Source organism: Engraulis encrasicolus, chromosome 5, assembly GCF_034702125.1.
Source record: "Engraulis encrasicolus isolate BLACKSEA-1 chromosome 5, IST_EnEncr_1.0, whole genome shotgun sequence".
Classification (NCBI taxonomy): domain Eukaryota; kingdom Metazoa; phylum Chordata; class Actinopteri; order Clupeiformes; family Engraulidae; genus Engraulis; species Engraulis encrasicolus.
Genome location: NC_085861.1, coordinates 12,135,848 through 12,152,826, shown reverse-complemented (window position 1 = coordinate 12,152,826; position 16,979 = coordinate 12,135,848). Strand labels below are relative to the sequence as shown.

The 16,979-nt window shown below is 44.0% G+C and overlaps 1 long non-coding RNA gene across 2 annotated transcripts; it reads right to left on the bottom strand.

The window, feature by feature from the left end:
- Positions 1-10,263: 10,263 nt before the first annotated feature.
- Positions 10,264-14,764, bottom strand: LOC134448989 (uncharacterized). 2 transcript variants are annotated; one of them, XR_010034883.1, is made up of 3 exons: positions 14,706-14,764; positions 13,352-13,438; positions 10,264-13,048 (listed from the first exon to the last, which is right to left on the bottom strand). It is a non-coding gene; the product is annotated as an uncharacterized LOC134448989 (long non-coding RNA). The 2 variants fall into 2 exon arrangements; XR_010034882.1 differs by lacking the exon at positions 14,706-14,764 and having other exon boundaries at positions 13,352-13,771.
- Between the last annotated feature and the right edge of the window lie 2,215 nt (positions 14,765-16,979).

The following is a 16,979-nucleotide window of genomic DNA, read 5'->3' as shown; positions in this document are numbered from 1 at the left end:
AAAGAAAGACAGACCGACAGAGGGCCTGTGTTGTCTATGTATGAGCTTCAGTCTATGATAGCATCTTTCGTTACAGTAGATGACTTCACCTGGTTGACCATTGGATTCCTACAATTAGCCTACACTACTGTATACTGTATCTGTTGAACCTGACCAAACATGGTCATGGACGACACAAGGGGAGTTTTACAGTGTTAGCCACCATCACATAACACTGTTCTGGCTGCAGAGTGTAGACTTGCCTGGTATGGGGAGTTCACTTCATACCACCCACCTTTCATAAATGAAAGGAAATGTGTCATTAATGAAAAACAGACCCATGTTTTTGGACGGTTGTCGTTGTCGGAATACACTATAATCATTAACAGCAATGGCGCAACCTCTGATCTCAATTGCAGTATGAAGAGGAAGAGGGTACATCTCTCTCTGCACTGGCCGACCGTCTATGGGGTTCTACCAAGAAAGACCAAATGAAAGTATTTATTGACAACACTGAAGTAGGCAGCAGTGATTGTCTTTGTCACAGGCTCTGTCTACGTGTAAATTGGCTGATGGGATGGAAGAATTGGAGGACATACAGTGACACTGCAGCTCAGCTCTGGTAGCCTACCTAAAGAGTCTGGACACTCTGTCTCTGTCTCTCTCTCTCTCTCTCTCTCTCTCTCTCTCTCTCTCTCTCTCTCTCTCTCTCTCTCTCTCTCTCGCGAAGAGAGTGTGTGTGGGTTGGGACGGTCTGCACTGGCCTGGCGTGCATCCAGTTGGCTGTCATTGCGTTGGGGTCAGGCTGTGTCGTCCCTGGTGGATCTGGGTCTGGGTGTGAGCGATTTCCATTGGCAGGTACTACACCTCTCGGCAGCAGCAGAAGTGGGGCTCGGATCTCGGATGGATGTCAGTGTCATGACTGGAATAACAGCAGGATTTTTACGGCCCCTTTTTTCCTGGTATCACACCCACCACCTCTAAAAACATTCTGGTCATTACTCACGACTCGCTGTTCGTTTTGAGTACAAAGACCACCACAGCAGCCATGTTGCATTGGGCCGTGTCTTACTGGGTTAAGTCATCTCTTTCCTGCAGCTGTTTAGTTTATCAACCTTGTGGAGGGTAGCCTGATTATCATCGACTTTCAAATTTCTTCGAGACTTGGTCTGACCAAGAGCATAACAATTAACGTTTCCCAAACGCCACGGTTGATCCACCTCCCTAAGTTTGCTACTGGTTAACTGGCTTCTGAAAAAGTGGGTGGAGTTCCCGATTTTTCGGGAGATCAGAAAAGATATTTACATTGGTCTTGGCCTGACTAGAAGCAACGCCAAAGGTCAGGTCGTGTCCTCCCTGGTGGATCTGGGTCTGGGTGTGAGCGATTTCCATTGGCAGGTACACACCTCTCGGCAGCAGCAGCGGGGCTCGGATCTCGGATGGATGTCAGTGTCATGACTGGAATAACAGCGGGACTTTTACGGCCCCTTTTTTCCTGGTATCACACCCACCCTCCGGGAGCGTACCTATGTTCCCCGGGTCCAATGTTCCCCGGGTCCTATGTTCCCCTGTCTTTGTTAGGGACGGAGGAACTTAGGACTCTTTTTCTAAAAAAGGGTTCTATGTTCCCCGCATTGTATGTTTCCGAGTTTTCAAATTGTGCCCTTCCCAAAACCATCCCTAAACCTAACCTGTCAGTAATGCAATGTTTATAATAATAATAATAATAATAATTGTATTTGTATAGCACTGTGTCATACAAGGCATGTAACTCAAAGTGCTTAACAAATGGGAAAAAAAACATTGTTAGAGATAGATTTAAAAGGAGAGGTAGAGAAGAGAGGCAGAAAAAGCAGGAAGGCAGAGGAAGAAGAGATAGACAGAGAATGTAGAGTCATAAGGTCAACGTAGGTTAGGACCAGGATTCTTAGATGTGTAAGGTCCATAGTGGCTGGGCCTATCATAAGTCATAGATAGTCACACAGAGATTGGGCGCTCAGGTGCGGCCCCTGGTGGCATCAGGGGTGAGGAAAAACTCCCTTTCGCTTGATTCATAGTTTGTGAGGGGTAAAAAAAGCTCAGTGGGGTCTGAGAAAAAAGACCCCCTGTAGTCAGGAAGAAACCTCAGGCAGAGACCAGCGGCCACCTAGGGGAGCCCCCTGCCAGGGCTGGATTGCGAGTAGTAAGGGCGCTGCGGCAGCTGGGACACTATGACGCCTTTGCAGCTAGGAGTTGGCAAGGATGAAGAGGTGGGTCTTTCAGCTGCTTCTTAAAGGAGTCGACGGAGGTGGCTGATCGGATCTCGATGGGGAGGGCGTTCCATCTCTTGGGCGCATAGCAGGCAAACGCGGCGTCGCCGATCTTCCTCTGCGGGGGGGTGGGGGTCCTTAGCAGCTTGGCATCAGTGGACCTGAGAGCTCGAGTAGGGGCATTAAAAGAGAGCATGTCTGAGATATAGCTAGGGGCAAGTCCATTTAATGCTTTAAATACTGTGAGCAGAATCTTAAAGTCGATTCTGTATGAGACAGGTAACCAGTGCAGGTCTGCCAAGACAGGAGAGATGTGCTCTCTCATTCTGGTTCTTGTTAGGATTCTTGCCGCAGAATTTTGAATGAGTTGCAATTTGTCAATTAATTTTTTTGGGAGACCAGAGAAGAGAGCATTGCAGTAGTCTATCCTACTGGTGACAAGGCATGAATAAGTTTCTCAGCGTCTTGTCGGGGGGCCAAGCCGCGCACTTTGTTGACATTTCTAAGATGGAAAAAAGCAGATTTTGTTATCTTGTTGATGTGAGGCTCAAAGCTCAAATCCGAGTCTATGACCACACCTAGGCTAGTAACCTTATCTTTAATGTGTATGCTTAGGTCACCTAGGCTTGAGTGGAGTTTTGCACGTTTTTTTCTTAGGCCCAATGAGCAACACTTCAGTTTTATCTTCATTTAATTTTAGGAAGTTTACTGTTCAATCCAATCTGTAATGGCAGACATGCATTTAGTCAAGGCATGAATGGCAGTGGTTTGGCTAGGCTCGACAGAGATATATATAGTTGAGTGTCCATCGGCATAGCTATGAAAATCAACATTGTGCTCTCTGATGATGGAGCCCAGGGGCAACATATAGAGAGAGAAGAGGAGAGGGCCCAAGCAACTACCCTGAGCAACTCCAAAAGGCACATCATACTTGTGGAGACGTATTCTCCGATGGTGACAAAAAACTGTCTTCCTGTAATATATGTTTTGAACCACTCTAAGACGTGACCGGACAAGCCTACCCAAGATTTCAAGGCGGTCAATTAGTATGTTGTGGTCTATCGTGTCAAAGGCTGCACTGAGGTCGGGGAGGATAAGTGCTGAAACTTTGTGCTGAGCCTAAGATCACTTATTATTTTGGTTAGTGCTGTTTCGGTGCTATGGTTGGCTCTAAAGCCTGATTGGAATTTTTCCAAGATATCATTCCCAGGCAGATGTTGACTAAGCTGTTTAAATACAACTTTTTCTAGTACCTTGCTTATAAAAGTGAGGTTTGAGATAGGTCTGTAGTTGTTTAAAGAATTCTGATCTATTTTTTTTTTCAGGAGTGGCTTTACCATGGCTGTTTTGAATGAGCTTGGAAGAATGCTTGTAAGCATAGAGGTGTTAACAATTTGCAGTAAAGGTGCTGCTAAGCAACCAAGTATGTTTTTTAGCAGATATGTGGGGATCGCGTCAAGGCTGCAGGTAGACTGCTTACTTTCCCTGACTATTTTACAGAGGTCGTCCTCTGTAATTGGACAAAACTTTTGGAAGCTCTCAGGTCTCCTAGGGGGGTTTAACCCTCCCCTCGGTGTATCGCCTGAGTGGGCGACAGAGGTTGCTGCGTTTCCACCTTGGATGCCTTCTCTAATGTCGGCAATCTTTTTATTAAAAAATCTAGCAAATTCCTCGCACTTGGCATGTGATGCTGCATTTAGGTTTTTATTGCTATGTGTTGGATTAAGCAGGTGGTCAATAGTGGAAAAAAGAACTTTCGCATTATGCTGGTTGTCTGTTATGATTTTGGAAAAATATGCTTTTCTCTCTGAGCGTACCGCATTATTGTAGGAGGAGATCTCATCCCTAAGGGATTGTCTGTGGACTTCTAATTTAGTTTTCCTCCAAAGACGCTCGGTTTCTGAGTTTTAAATTTGTGCCCTGACCAAAACTAACCCTAAACCTAACCTGTCAGAGGTGCAACAACAACCTGCGCTTTGCCATGCAGCAGCAGTCTACTTTGAAGTAGCGGGGAACATAGAACCCTTTTTTAAAAAAAAAAAAGGGTCCTAAGTTCCCCGGTTGCGGGGAACATAGGACCCCGGGAACATAGGACCTGGGGAACATAGAGATGACAGCCACCCACCACCCCCAAAACATTCTGGTCACTATTCACTCTCTGAAATAAAGGTACAGAACTTGTCGCTGTGGCAGTACCCTCAAGGGAGTACCATTGTGTCGCTTGGGTGGTACCTCAAAAAAGAGTTGACAGATGCACATTGGTCAACAACATTGCAAGAAACTGAACGCACCTCTTTTTGGGGGTACCAATCAAGCGACACAATACTCCCCTTGAAGGTACTGCCACAGCGATGAGTTCTGTACCTTTATTTCTGAGAGTGTTCACTACTCGCTGTTCGTTTCGAGTACAAGGACCATCACAACAGCCATACTGCATTGGTATTAAAACCTCTTAATGCACGCTGTTCCACCAAGGGGACGCTGTAATAGTCATCGAAAAAAAACCTTAACTATCATAGTGCACTACACACGACTATGACAGTGCACAGGGCCTTTAGTAATACGTACATCTAGTTTCAAGGGACAGCATATATTACTAGCATTTCAATCAAAAGGAGAAATATACAAGATTATCCATAAGGCTAATTTCCAATGACTTGATCATTGCCATTCTGGTAAAAGCTAATTTATAACAGGGGCCATGTCTTACTGGGTTAAGTCATCTCTTTCCTACAGCTCTTTAGCTTATCAACCTTGTGGAGGATGTGTTGCTGTGTGTTTTTTTTTGCACCGATCCAACGGTAAAAAGCATGCTATGTCTTACCACCAATATGCTAGACAACAAATACCTATGCCATGGACGATCCAGGTTTCCTGGAGGTTTAACGACCTTCCTCTGCTATTTATAGCTGCAGCATGATGACAGCAAATTAGATCAAAGATTCTGTAATCTGCAATGACTGAGCAGGAGAGCACATGAGAGTGGCAGTATTGCCTGTGCTACAGATGCTGAAGGGAGTTCATTCGACCATACAGTACGTGATGAGCCACTTCAAGCAATGTCTTATGCGCTGTATAGGCGTTTTCCCACATACAACCCGGCTGTGCAATGCTGTGTTGTGTTTTTGTGTTGTTGTTGTTGTTGTTGTCTGTTGTTGTGTTGTGTGCTGAGTGATGCTGAGTGGTACTGTCAAACCAGATTGGTATGTGTTTCCATTACAAACTGTGTTAAATGGAGTATGGTTGGAGTTACGTTTTTGGCGTTATCACGTAGCATTACTTAACGTAGGTTAGTTTTACTTAATTTATATAGCAATGACCACGTCGTAGTAGTGCATTACTAAAGGCCCTGTGTTATGTCCTAGTAGTGTAGTACAATGTTTCCCAACCTTTTTTGTCTCATGTACCCCCTAAGCCTTTTGGTTGTGCCATGAGTACCCCCCTAATTCATGTTTTACATCACTTTTTCTATTCCAGTGCTACTATGCTCCATGCATTTGTTAAAATTACATGTTTCCACGTACCCCCTGCAGTGTGCTCGCGTACCCCAAGTGGTACAGGTACCCCTGGTTGGGAACCACTGGTGTAGTACAATGGCAAGCTGCATGTTTTTCTTCTAAGTAAATTTAAAAAATCCACTGTATCCAAACCTCTTGCCTCCTCCTATAAGTGCCTGCTGTAAGCACACACCACCTGGCGTGCAGTGCATCCCAGCAATGTCCTGGGCTGGGCTACACACTACCCCACCCCACCCTACCCCTCCAGGAATTTCAGTGACATGTCCATGTGCCGCTGACAGCTGAGCCTGGGCCCAGGACAAAGTTATCTGAAAGCCCCCCCCTCCAAAACGTTTTTTTTTTTTTTTTTTGGACGTCAGGTGGAGTAGCAGCATTTAATGCCCATAAATTGATTAGTGATTTGTGGTAGTTGATATGCTGCAATGAATATGCTTCTTAGATCTTAGTCCACTAAAAACAAACAAACAAACAAACAAAAAAATCCATACAATAGTGGCACTGGCTGTCGTTGTGCCACCCTGACGTGTGCTACGGCTGAAACGTCACTGACTCATATCAAAAAGTTCAAAGTTCAAAGTACTTTATTTGCCATTTGTGCATAAACTAGTAGTCCAAGCACATAGGAACTCTTGTGCAGGCCCTCTGAGTCAATAAATAGAATTAAATAGAAAAATAGGAAGACAAAATACATTAAAAAGTGATAAAAATCAAAGAGATCAAAAGAATAATAAAAAAAGGTGGATCAAATGTTCTTTTTTGCCATAAGTCTCACTGTTGCTGGGAAGAAACTGTTGAAAAACCTTGCTTTTCTGGTAGAAATGCTGTCCGCTCTACTGTGTCTCAGTTTGTATGTGCAGTTCTTGTGTTTGAGCAGAGAGTTAGCTGGATGGAGTGGGTCTTTAATGATTCTTTCTGCTCTCCTATGGCTGCGCTGTACATATATGGAGTCCATGGAGGGAAGTGCTGTGCCTATAATCCTCTCTGCAGTCTTGATTATTTGTTGCAAAGACTTCCTTTCAGCCTGAGTGATGTTGCCATACCAGACAGTGATGCCTGTTGTGAGGATGCTCTCTACAATGTAATGAGGTCCCAATTCTGGACCCCCTCTCTCCCTGGGCCCTGGACAAGGGACCTGTTTGTATCCTCCGCTGTTGGCTTCTCTGGACATGTTTGCCATCTGGCTCCCAGTCTCCGGTGTGTGGTGTGTGGTGTGTGGTGTGTCTGGCTGTTCAGGATAGGTCACCCTGCTTGGCCTCTTATCTCTGGCCAGTAGTGGGGCCTGACATGTCAGGGCAGGGTGCCCGCCAGAGAGAGTATAGAGAAAGAGAGGTTCCATTGGCCCATTGTTTCCGGGTTCTACAATTGCAAGGGGGAGAGGGGGAAATCCCCCTTTAGGCAGACCTAAGGACTGTTCAATGTTCAACTATTCAATGCTAGGAGTATTATGACACGCCCCTGTAGGCAGACCGGAACTTGGTCACGTTAGGTGCCCATAGCAACCTATTATGTTGGCATATCTCTATATAGTTAAAGAACCTCTGGTGCCCGCCCTCCCTGGCTCTATTGCCTCTTTTCCACTGCCGGTTTTCTGGTACAGTAGACCTACAGCTCGACACAGCTCTTGACCACCACTTTTTTGCTTTACAATTAAGCTGCGTTGTGCCTATTCGAAAAACAAGATGTGGCGGCCGAGTCGCGCTGTGTCGAGCTGTAGGCCTACCAGAAAACCGGCAGTGGAAAAGAGGCATATGTGGAAACGGGCAGTTGCTCCATTGCTGTTTCATGTGTGGAATGCCTTCATAGGCCTACGGTTTTGTATGAATGTCATCAATGTTGCGCCTTGGTTTTGTCTGAAAACGTGTGAAAGTGTACGTACATGTCGTATGTGTAGTATCTCAATGTTCAATGGTGTTTGATCATGTCTATTATGTAGTTTGTTCACTCACTTCTCGTAAATTGGCTTGCCAAAGTGACTTGGCTGCTGCAATGTCCTCTTCTGCCACCCGTTACAACAACCCCCCCCCCCTCACCGCACTCCCAACAACACCGCTGCCCCACCCCCCCTTCTGTGAATCAATTCCGTTTGTACTTATCTGTGAAGAGATAACTTATAATAAAAGAAAAAGTCACATGAGAGCACCAGTGCAAAACACTGACTTCTGTGTTGTTTATTGTACTACTTGCTTGCCCCGCCAAAATCTCCTTGGCAACCCTGCTCCCTCCCTACCCCACTGCCCACTACCCAGTACACCCCCCCCCCCTCTCTCCCTCACCTCCTCGTCCTCTCCCTCTGTGGTTGTAAACATGCAGGAATGTGTTTCTAATGCGGGCGTTACTGTAACAGCTTGCTCGCTCCTTCTCTTCTCTCCTCCCCAAGTTCTAAATCCTGCGGCTGCCGGCAGTGAGATGCTGCTGACTCGCTGCCAGGGATACCGTAGGAGGAGAGGCAAACGATCGGTCAGCTTCGCCTTTACATGCAGAGATTGTCCCTTTGATTAACACGCAGCCTCATACATATGCAAACTGTGGTGCAGAGAGAAAGAGAGAGAGAGAGAGAGATAGAGAGAGAGAACGAGAGAGGAGAGAGAGAGAGAGAGAGAGAGAGAGAGAGAGAGAGAGAGAGAGAGATAGAGAGAGAGAGAGAGAGAGAGAGAGAGAGAGAGAGAGAGAAGGAGACAGCCAGCACGAGAGACAGAAGCAGAGAAAGAGAGACAGAGAAAGAGAGCGAGGGAGAGAGAGAAAGACAGAAAGAGAGTCAGAGAGAAAGAGAGAGTGAGATAGACAGAGAGAGAGAGGGAAAGGAGAGAGAGAGACTTTCATCAAGACGGCAGCTGAACTCGATCTCAATTATAGGCGGTCGGAAGGGAGGGCGAGATTGCGGCACTTTCGCAGCATAAACACATCGCAGTGATGATGAATGACTTTGTGGCCCCTCTGAAAACTGCAGAGTGTGTGGCATGAGCGAGAGAGGGTATTAGGTGAACACGACTGCTCCCTCCGTGCCAGACACAACGCTATGCTTGAGATTCGAACCCCAACCCCCAAATGACACCCCACCCCAACCTCTGCCCACCACCCCCCACCAACGGCGGAAAGACGCAACCGAAAAGTCCCGGCATGCAAACACAGCTGCTGCAAACATAAATCAGCGTTCCTTGCCCTCTCTGTTTGCCTCTGACAGCTAACCAACGGCTGTGTGTGTGTGTGTGTGTGTGTGTGTGTGTGTGTGTGTGTGTGTGTGTGTGTGTGTGTGTGTGTGTGTGTGTGTGTGTGTGTGTGTGTGTGTGTGTGTGTGTGTGTGTGTTTGTGTGTGCGTGTGCGTGTGCGTGTGTGTGTGTGAATGTGTGGGCACAAGACCACCTCAACACAACAAAGAGGAGTAAAGCTCACAGCCAACACAGCCAGCGAAGCTTTCAGCTTGACACAGTAAATAAAAATGTCTTATTTCCCGAACTTGTCAGACACTGAAATTAAGACATAGTGTGTCCTGTCCAGTGATGCGCGGGCCGACGAAAAAACAAGACACACCCGACCGCTTTTTTCCCTAGTCCGCCCGCTTGCCCTGCCCGCAAGAAATATTCATGAAAAATATTGACCCGGCCCGCTTCCCGACCCGCCTTTGAAAATAGTAGCCGTGCGTCTTTATGAACACCCTAGCGTCATTGGCAAAGCGCAATCACGTCAATAAAGGTCTCATATGGAAAGCCAAAACTGCCACTTTTCGGATCAAAGTAGCACGTTAAGATTGAAATTCGCCCGTTAAAAGCGCCCGTTTTCCCGGAATACGGGCGCTTTTTTCGCCGTCTTTCACCAACAACGGCCGCTCTGTACGCGCGCCATGATGCGTTGGAACGACGCACGTCACCGACGCCCGTAATTTCATGTCAAAGCGCGCGTTCCTGACGCTCGTCGCTACCGAGACAACGGGCGTTGAAGACGTGCGTTTTCCTAATATGATAATAATGTCCATCCTTCTTTTCCGAGAGCCAATGCATTTGAAGTGGTTGCGGCCAATCGCTGATCAAGACAGCCAGACCAAGACAGTTCATCACAGATGAATAACAGGAAACTTTCTGATTAAAATGTTAGTGCAATCAACTTGCTTAGGTCAGAGCAGTTTCGAACGCCATAGCTCATGTTCTTTCTCTCTCTCTCTCTGCAAAGGTTTGTTGAGTAGCCTACATTTTGACCCAAGTAGCCTACTTTACTCAATTACACTGGAACCTGGCCTGACTGAGTAAAAAAAATGACTGAGAGACTAAATGACATGCACAATAATGCCACAATCCGCCGGAAATGAAAGATTGTGCAGGATCGCACACAGCATTTCCACTATTTTACTATATTGTATCAATGTATTTGATGATGGCTGGTGCCGAGCAAGAGATAGAGGTTATGGAGGACGACATTCAAGAAAAATAAACAAGAGGAAGAGGAAAGCTAATAAAGTAACTAAGTAACTTAGGCCTACTCAAATTACATTTTAAGTGAAAGAGGCCATGCCACTCTAATTACAAGTCAAGTCAAGTAGGTTTTATTGTCAATTTCTTTACATGCACTGGTCATACAAAGAATTTGAAATTACATTTCTTGCTTTCCCATACAGACATAGACTAATCTAGGTAAGGACATAGACAGTATAGACATAGACAGTACTTATACATGGACATAGACAGTATGGACATAGACAGTGCTCATACAGACATTTAAAGTGCAAGACTGGACAACAGAAGACTTGTAGAGGACATACATTACATTACCATGTCCACCTTTTTTCATAATCCTTGGTGTTCTCTGACCTGGTATGCAACATTATTTTAGATGGAAAGTTAGGCTATTTGATGGTGTATTTCAAAGCATTTTATTGCGCCCAAAAACACCTCTCAGGAGAACTTAAGCGGTTTGTCCATAATGTTTATGAGCTTTGCACTGATTGGCTCAGCTGTTGCTAGAGAACCACGTCATTGTAGATCAACAGACAGAAATGCAACACCATGTTAACAAGTGGCAGCTTTATTGTCAGTTTCTTCAAATACAGTAGAGCCTGGTATTCATGTCATAAAAAATAAATCCACATTTACATCATAATTTGTAGTAGAGATAAGACGCTGCAGTATAAGACGCTGTCAAATATTGTTTCCAACATAAGACGCTGTCAAATATTGTTTCCAACATACATGCAACCGGCTTCCTAAAAGGCTCAGCCAATTTCAACATGCAGTCGTCATGCTCACACACTACCCTGGACTTGTCAGTACCTGAGATTTTTACCCCCCAAAATCATCCAAAAGGTTATGCATCAATATTTGGAGTAGATAGTTTTTAATGTAAACAAAATCTGCCCCCATTAGAATAGCCCAGATCTCGGAAAGGGCTGAGCCGAAAAATGCAATGTACTAACAAGTCAAGGGTAGTGTGAGCAATAATACAACAGCATATTGAAATTGGCAGGACTGCTCCTTTAACAGTAGGTTAACAGTTTTAATAAAATGTGGAAAGGGGAGGGCACCCTTTCAATTTCAAAACTTGGATGGATTTGTAGCTATCCAGTTGCTGCAAAAAACAGTTCTAATTACTATCCAAGACCATCAGTAAAAAAAAAAAACATACCAAATTATGGAAAATTCTACTTCTAATAGGTAATAGATGACGGTACCTTCCATTAAATAACCCAGTGAAAGCACAATTGGGTAACTTCAACTTCCAGTGTCATTGTGACACAGCATTCCACGGCACACAAAGCAATCAATTTTATGCCCCATCCATGCCAGGGGGCAAATCACAATGGCGCCGGAAAGGGAGGAGTGCGGCGGGGCGGTACTATGCTGAGGATACTTCAGTCATGGAGGAGAACACTGCTTGATGACTGCCCCCACCAACCTGGTGGGTCGGGAGTCGAACCGACAACCTTTAGGCTGCAATGTCCAACAATAGGCTAAAAATGATTCAGGTGATTAATATCATCCTTTATAATTACAAAGAGACATCAATCAAAATCTTTATGGCTTTAAATGGGGACCATCATTTTTTAATTTGGTTCTGATTTGGCCTAATTTTAATGTTCTCAAACAGAATTTTGGCCACAACCTCAACACTAACCCCAGGTTAAGAACCACTGCTATAGACAGCAATCACTGTGTAGTTCACTCTACAACAGGGATGGGCAAATGGATGCCCGGGGGCCACATGCAGCCCGCCTCCTCACTCAATGCGCCCTATAGATAAAACAGTAGGCCTAATTAAGAAAATAATGACCATATTTTTTAAACACGATTACTGAATCAATATGTTGTAATTATACTGTGGGCCAATAGAGTGAAAGCGTGAAAGTGAAAGCCCAATTGGGAAACTCCAACTCACATTGTCATTGTGACACAGCACGCAAGTGAACACTGCACACTACGAAAGTGCATTCATGTCTCATCCGTGCAAGGGGGCAGCCCTCAATGGTGCCCCAAAGAAGCAAGGCGGGACGGTACCATGCTCAGGGTAACTCAGTCATGGAGGAGGATGGGGGCGAGCACTGGTTTATTACTTCCCACACCAACCTGGCGGGTCGGGAGTTGAACCGGCAACTTTTGGGCTACAAGTCTGACACCCTAACTGCTTACCCATGACTGCCCAATAGAGTATTGAGTATACAGGTAGAGTATTATATTCCTTCCAAACAATATGGACAGTTAGAGAACAACCAACTCTGTAAATTGGAGTCAGATCTGTGGTCATGTGAACCCCTGATGCTGGTGCTGAAAAAAACATGGCCCTCCTCATCATAAGTTGCCCATGCTATATAATGTCAACACCTGTGTTGTTTGCTCCATCTTGGGACTTTAATGGTACCATGTCAAGCTTTGTATACTAAGTGTGACATACGCTACCTGACCGGCGGAAGAACAAAATTATGGTATAAATTATCGTACATCTGGCAACACTGACAACCGGCGTGAATGCACTTGGCAGAATAACATACGTCAATTGTCAGCGATTGGACAGAGCTCATTTCAAATCAGAGCTGAGCTCACTTCTCCCGCCCTGGTGCTCAAGGACACGAAGGATCCAGACCTAAAATTACTTACGAAGCAATTAATGTGGTCTGGTAAAACCAGGCTACCTCAGTCACATGTGCAAACAAACAAAATCAGCAAGGCACAATGCAGGAAGAAAAAGGTTGTTGTTAGAGATTAACCTAGAACAATTTGATTGGGAGCTTGGTTTTGGACATGTTCAGCTGCAGAGTGTGATCCTTCATCCAGGTGGACAGGTGAGCGAGATGAGTAGATCTGAAACGGTGTAGTCATCTGACTGAAATGACAGGTAAAGTAGCAAAAGAATGTTGTGTTTATTACAATGATACAGTATTAGCAGGAAACAAAAGACACAGTAGGCATTCACTCCAGGTTGTGCAAAGTATAGGCCTTTCTCATGGAGCGGGGATGTCAAACCTTGGCCATTTGTATAATTTATTTAGTCCACAATGATCATTTTAAATATCTAACAATTGGTCCACATATGGCTTGAACATGAAACATGGGTAGGCACATAGGCTACAAGAGCATTACTAGTGTAATCTCACAAGAAGGTATAGCATATGCTCTGTTAACTCACATCTTGCCGTTTCTTCATGAAGCTGAGGTGGCTGCATATCAACAGGGTCCAGTGCACTTAGGTCACGGTGTGGATCCACTAGGCCTACTGGGAGAAGCATTATATTAGCTCTAGATCTCTACATCATTACATGTAATGAAAAGTAGTGGGCTACTGTATAACCAGAGTAATGCAATGGTTATAATCAGGGTGCGATTTGTGATCTGGAAAACCAGAAGGGGGAATATGTTTCAGATTGTAAGCGATATCAATGGAATTACATTGAACTGTGATAAAATCATGCAGAAAAAGTGGCGATATCAAGACCACAAGGGGGGACAATCCCTGACTACAAATCGCACCCTGGTTATAATAAAATGAAATGCATGTCGTATGGGTGATGATCAGTGTTGGGCAAGTTACTACTGATTAAGCTTACATGTTATGTTACTGCCCTTTCAAAATAATCCCTTACACTAAATCATTACTATATTTAAAATATAAGGCATTACACTACTTTTGCATGAGTCATGACTTTTACCTCCCACCCAAGAGGTGTTTTGGCAGCATGCAAACTAAAACTACCAGGTTCAGGAATACAGTAGCTTATTTCTGACCCACCACACTGAAATGTAACTTGTAAGCATTGTAACTAAGTTAATATTACATATTTTTGCCCTGTAATGCATTACAGTAGAGGCAATTAATTATTTTTGTAATGCATTACTGCCCAACACTGGTGATGATGCTGTTTCGGGTACGAGAGCGAGGGTTCAGCAAATTTTACCGGTAGCTGCTCGAAAGTGACAGGAGGATGAATTGCAACTTCAAAGTTGCACGTAGGCGCTTTGAACCATTACGACCAGCCAGGGCAACACGGTTATGTGCGTGCAGATTTAATGACTTAAACGGAGCCCCATCCTAAAACAATCGCTACATTAAACCAACACACGCCTTATTTACAGATGTCTACTCGATATGAAAACCTTGTCGGACCTAGCATAGTGTTACAGTGAGTTTTCCCTCGTCTTGTTCTAAATGTAGCTGCTTGCACTCAGCCCAATACTTTTTTGCCCTCTTCACCAGATGTCAAGACGAAATGTGACGACGGTGATTAACAATATTTGCCAAAACAATAAATGCACACGTACAGGTCACATCATTATTAGCTGTTCATTGTACTGGGTAGTTATGCTAACTAGATAAGCTATTATGGTAGCTAACTATTAACTAGCGTATTGTTTTTACGAAAGAAAATACATTGGCACCGTAATAACACGAGTCTTTTCTGCTCATAAGACATATCTGCACTCGTAGATGGTTTGAAATGAAACGCCTACTGTCATATAAAGCCCAAACTTGAGAATAAACTTACCACACTGATACCAACCCCACTCGCTGGACCTTCAGGTGTACGACTTCATGAGTAGGCGGGCTCTTCTCTTGCTACTGACTTCTGATTGGCCGGCTAAAACGTTCATCCTTGGTGATATCAGATCCTGCGTAGAAAACATGTTCTACTGAGGACTCGCAGGCTGCTCTCTCGCCTTTGAGATAAAAGAAAAGAAAAATAAGCGTTGCCGAATATGCCAAAATTACCTAATGTTAAAATTATTGTGCTGGATACTCTACACTGGCGCAGATTTAATTATGTACAAAACCTTATTGTATTCTGCGCCACTAGATGGCATATTTGGGGCATACGGTTCCTGGGAGGAGAAGAAGTGTATGTTGTTGCTGCTAGCACGTACTCACTCTGCCTGCAGTGGATTGTTTTATTCCGTGTCAATTTAAAACTACTTCACTAAATGTATTACCAAAAATACTGAATCACTTTCTTTGGTATTACCTTTACACCGAGCCTCTTCATTGCCTACTACAAAGCAACTTTATGCACCAGTTCGTCACTGATGGCTCATCAACGCGGCGGCATCCTCCTCATGGCACAGGTAAGATGCTAACATACAACACCACTCAATGCTGTATTTTTTTTTGCTTCAGACAGGTCTTCATATTTTTATTTTTCTTCTCGGACGTATTGTGAAGGTTAACTTGGTTTCACTCGTTACGTTTGATCCAACTGGATTTCATTGTTGTTTCAGACGCAACGTTTGCACAATGCAACAAGAAGTAGGCCTAAGCTTATTTCAATGTTGTTGTATTGTGTTCAAAAGGTGTTGAATTGTTAGACATGTAGAAACACATTTAGGACAGACTACCGGTGTGAAAAAGTATCTTTGGCCGTAACAACTGGCGACTGCAGATGCTAGAAGCAGTGGAGATTGGACGTAAATTTAAGTGTCACTCTTAATCTGGGGTGTATTCATTTAGACCAGGATTGAGACTTTCGTTTTGACCAATCATTGTGTTTACATGGAGTCGCCAGTTGATACGGGGGACTCGTATAGTCAGGTTTTATTTATGCTTAAACTAATCAAAGTGTAGGCATATAAGCGGTGTAACATTACACCGCTTATTATAATATATATAGCCTATAGCCTACACTTTGATTAGTTTATGCATAAATAAAACATGAGAAGCCCCGCAATAGAAAGAAAAGCACAGCCAGAGCTCTAAATTAACATTGCAATCAGCCAAATGCTGGTGAAAACTCAGGTTGGCTGGTACAAAATAAAACTTAGTAGCCACTTTGACCCATTGGTGAGATTAAATATCTATTAGCCATTTTGGCTGGTGATGAAAAAGGTTCATTTGAAATCTTGAGCACAGCATACCTGTTATCAGTGTATCTCATCATTATGCTGTATCCTCATTTCTGAAGCATCTATTACTGAACTGCACACATTTACACTTTATGCATCTAGGGGTACATGCATTTTTTTTCTCTTTCCATTTATGCTATACCTCCAGTGTAGGCCTATAATGTAATAGGATGTATATATTTATACATAGATGTATATCATTTTGTCATTGCAGGTTCATCAGAGTCAGGTGGTCAGCACCCAAACTAAAACCATGAGTCATGGTGAAGAAGGATGAGACTGTTCTATGTGCCCAGGGTTCGTCAGGATGGTGTAGAATTGCATCCTAGCAGCACAGGTAAATAAATGAATAGTGAGTTGTGATAAATATTATTTAGCCTACTGGCTGGCATCACATTTTTAAATTCAGACAACATAGTGCTACATCCGGTAATTAATTCAATCAGTACTGTAACAGTACAGGAGTTAGACAATGAAACATCTTGGTGTCGGAAGCTGACGCAGAGTGTGAAGGTTCAATTAGCAGGGTAATAAGAGTTCTCACAGTTCTCTTCAAAATATTGCAATGCACACAACATAATGGGTTAAAAATTNTGAAATTCTTGGTGGGCTATCCAAGGTTATGTCTGCATACCACCAAGATGAACCACATCCAACAGGATTAACTGTGGACGCATGTCTGATCATCCTTCTTGTTGGTATGCAGATATTACCTTGGATACCGTGGCTCTTAATAAATCATAAAGACTTGTTATCTTGGTCAAATATGCACCAGAATTTTTTTTAATGTTGGTTTGTCACCCATGCTGTTATGTGCTTTGCTCTTTCCCCGTTAATTGAGCCTTCACACACTGCTCTTTAGTGCAATGTGCAATTAATGTACACTGGCCACCAAGGTGGTCCAATTTATCCATGAAACTTCCCAC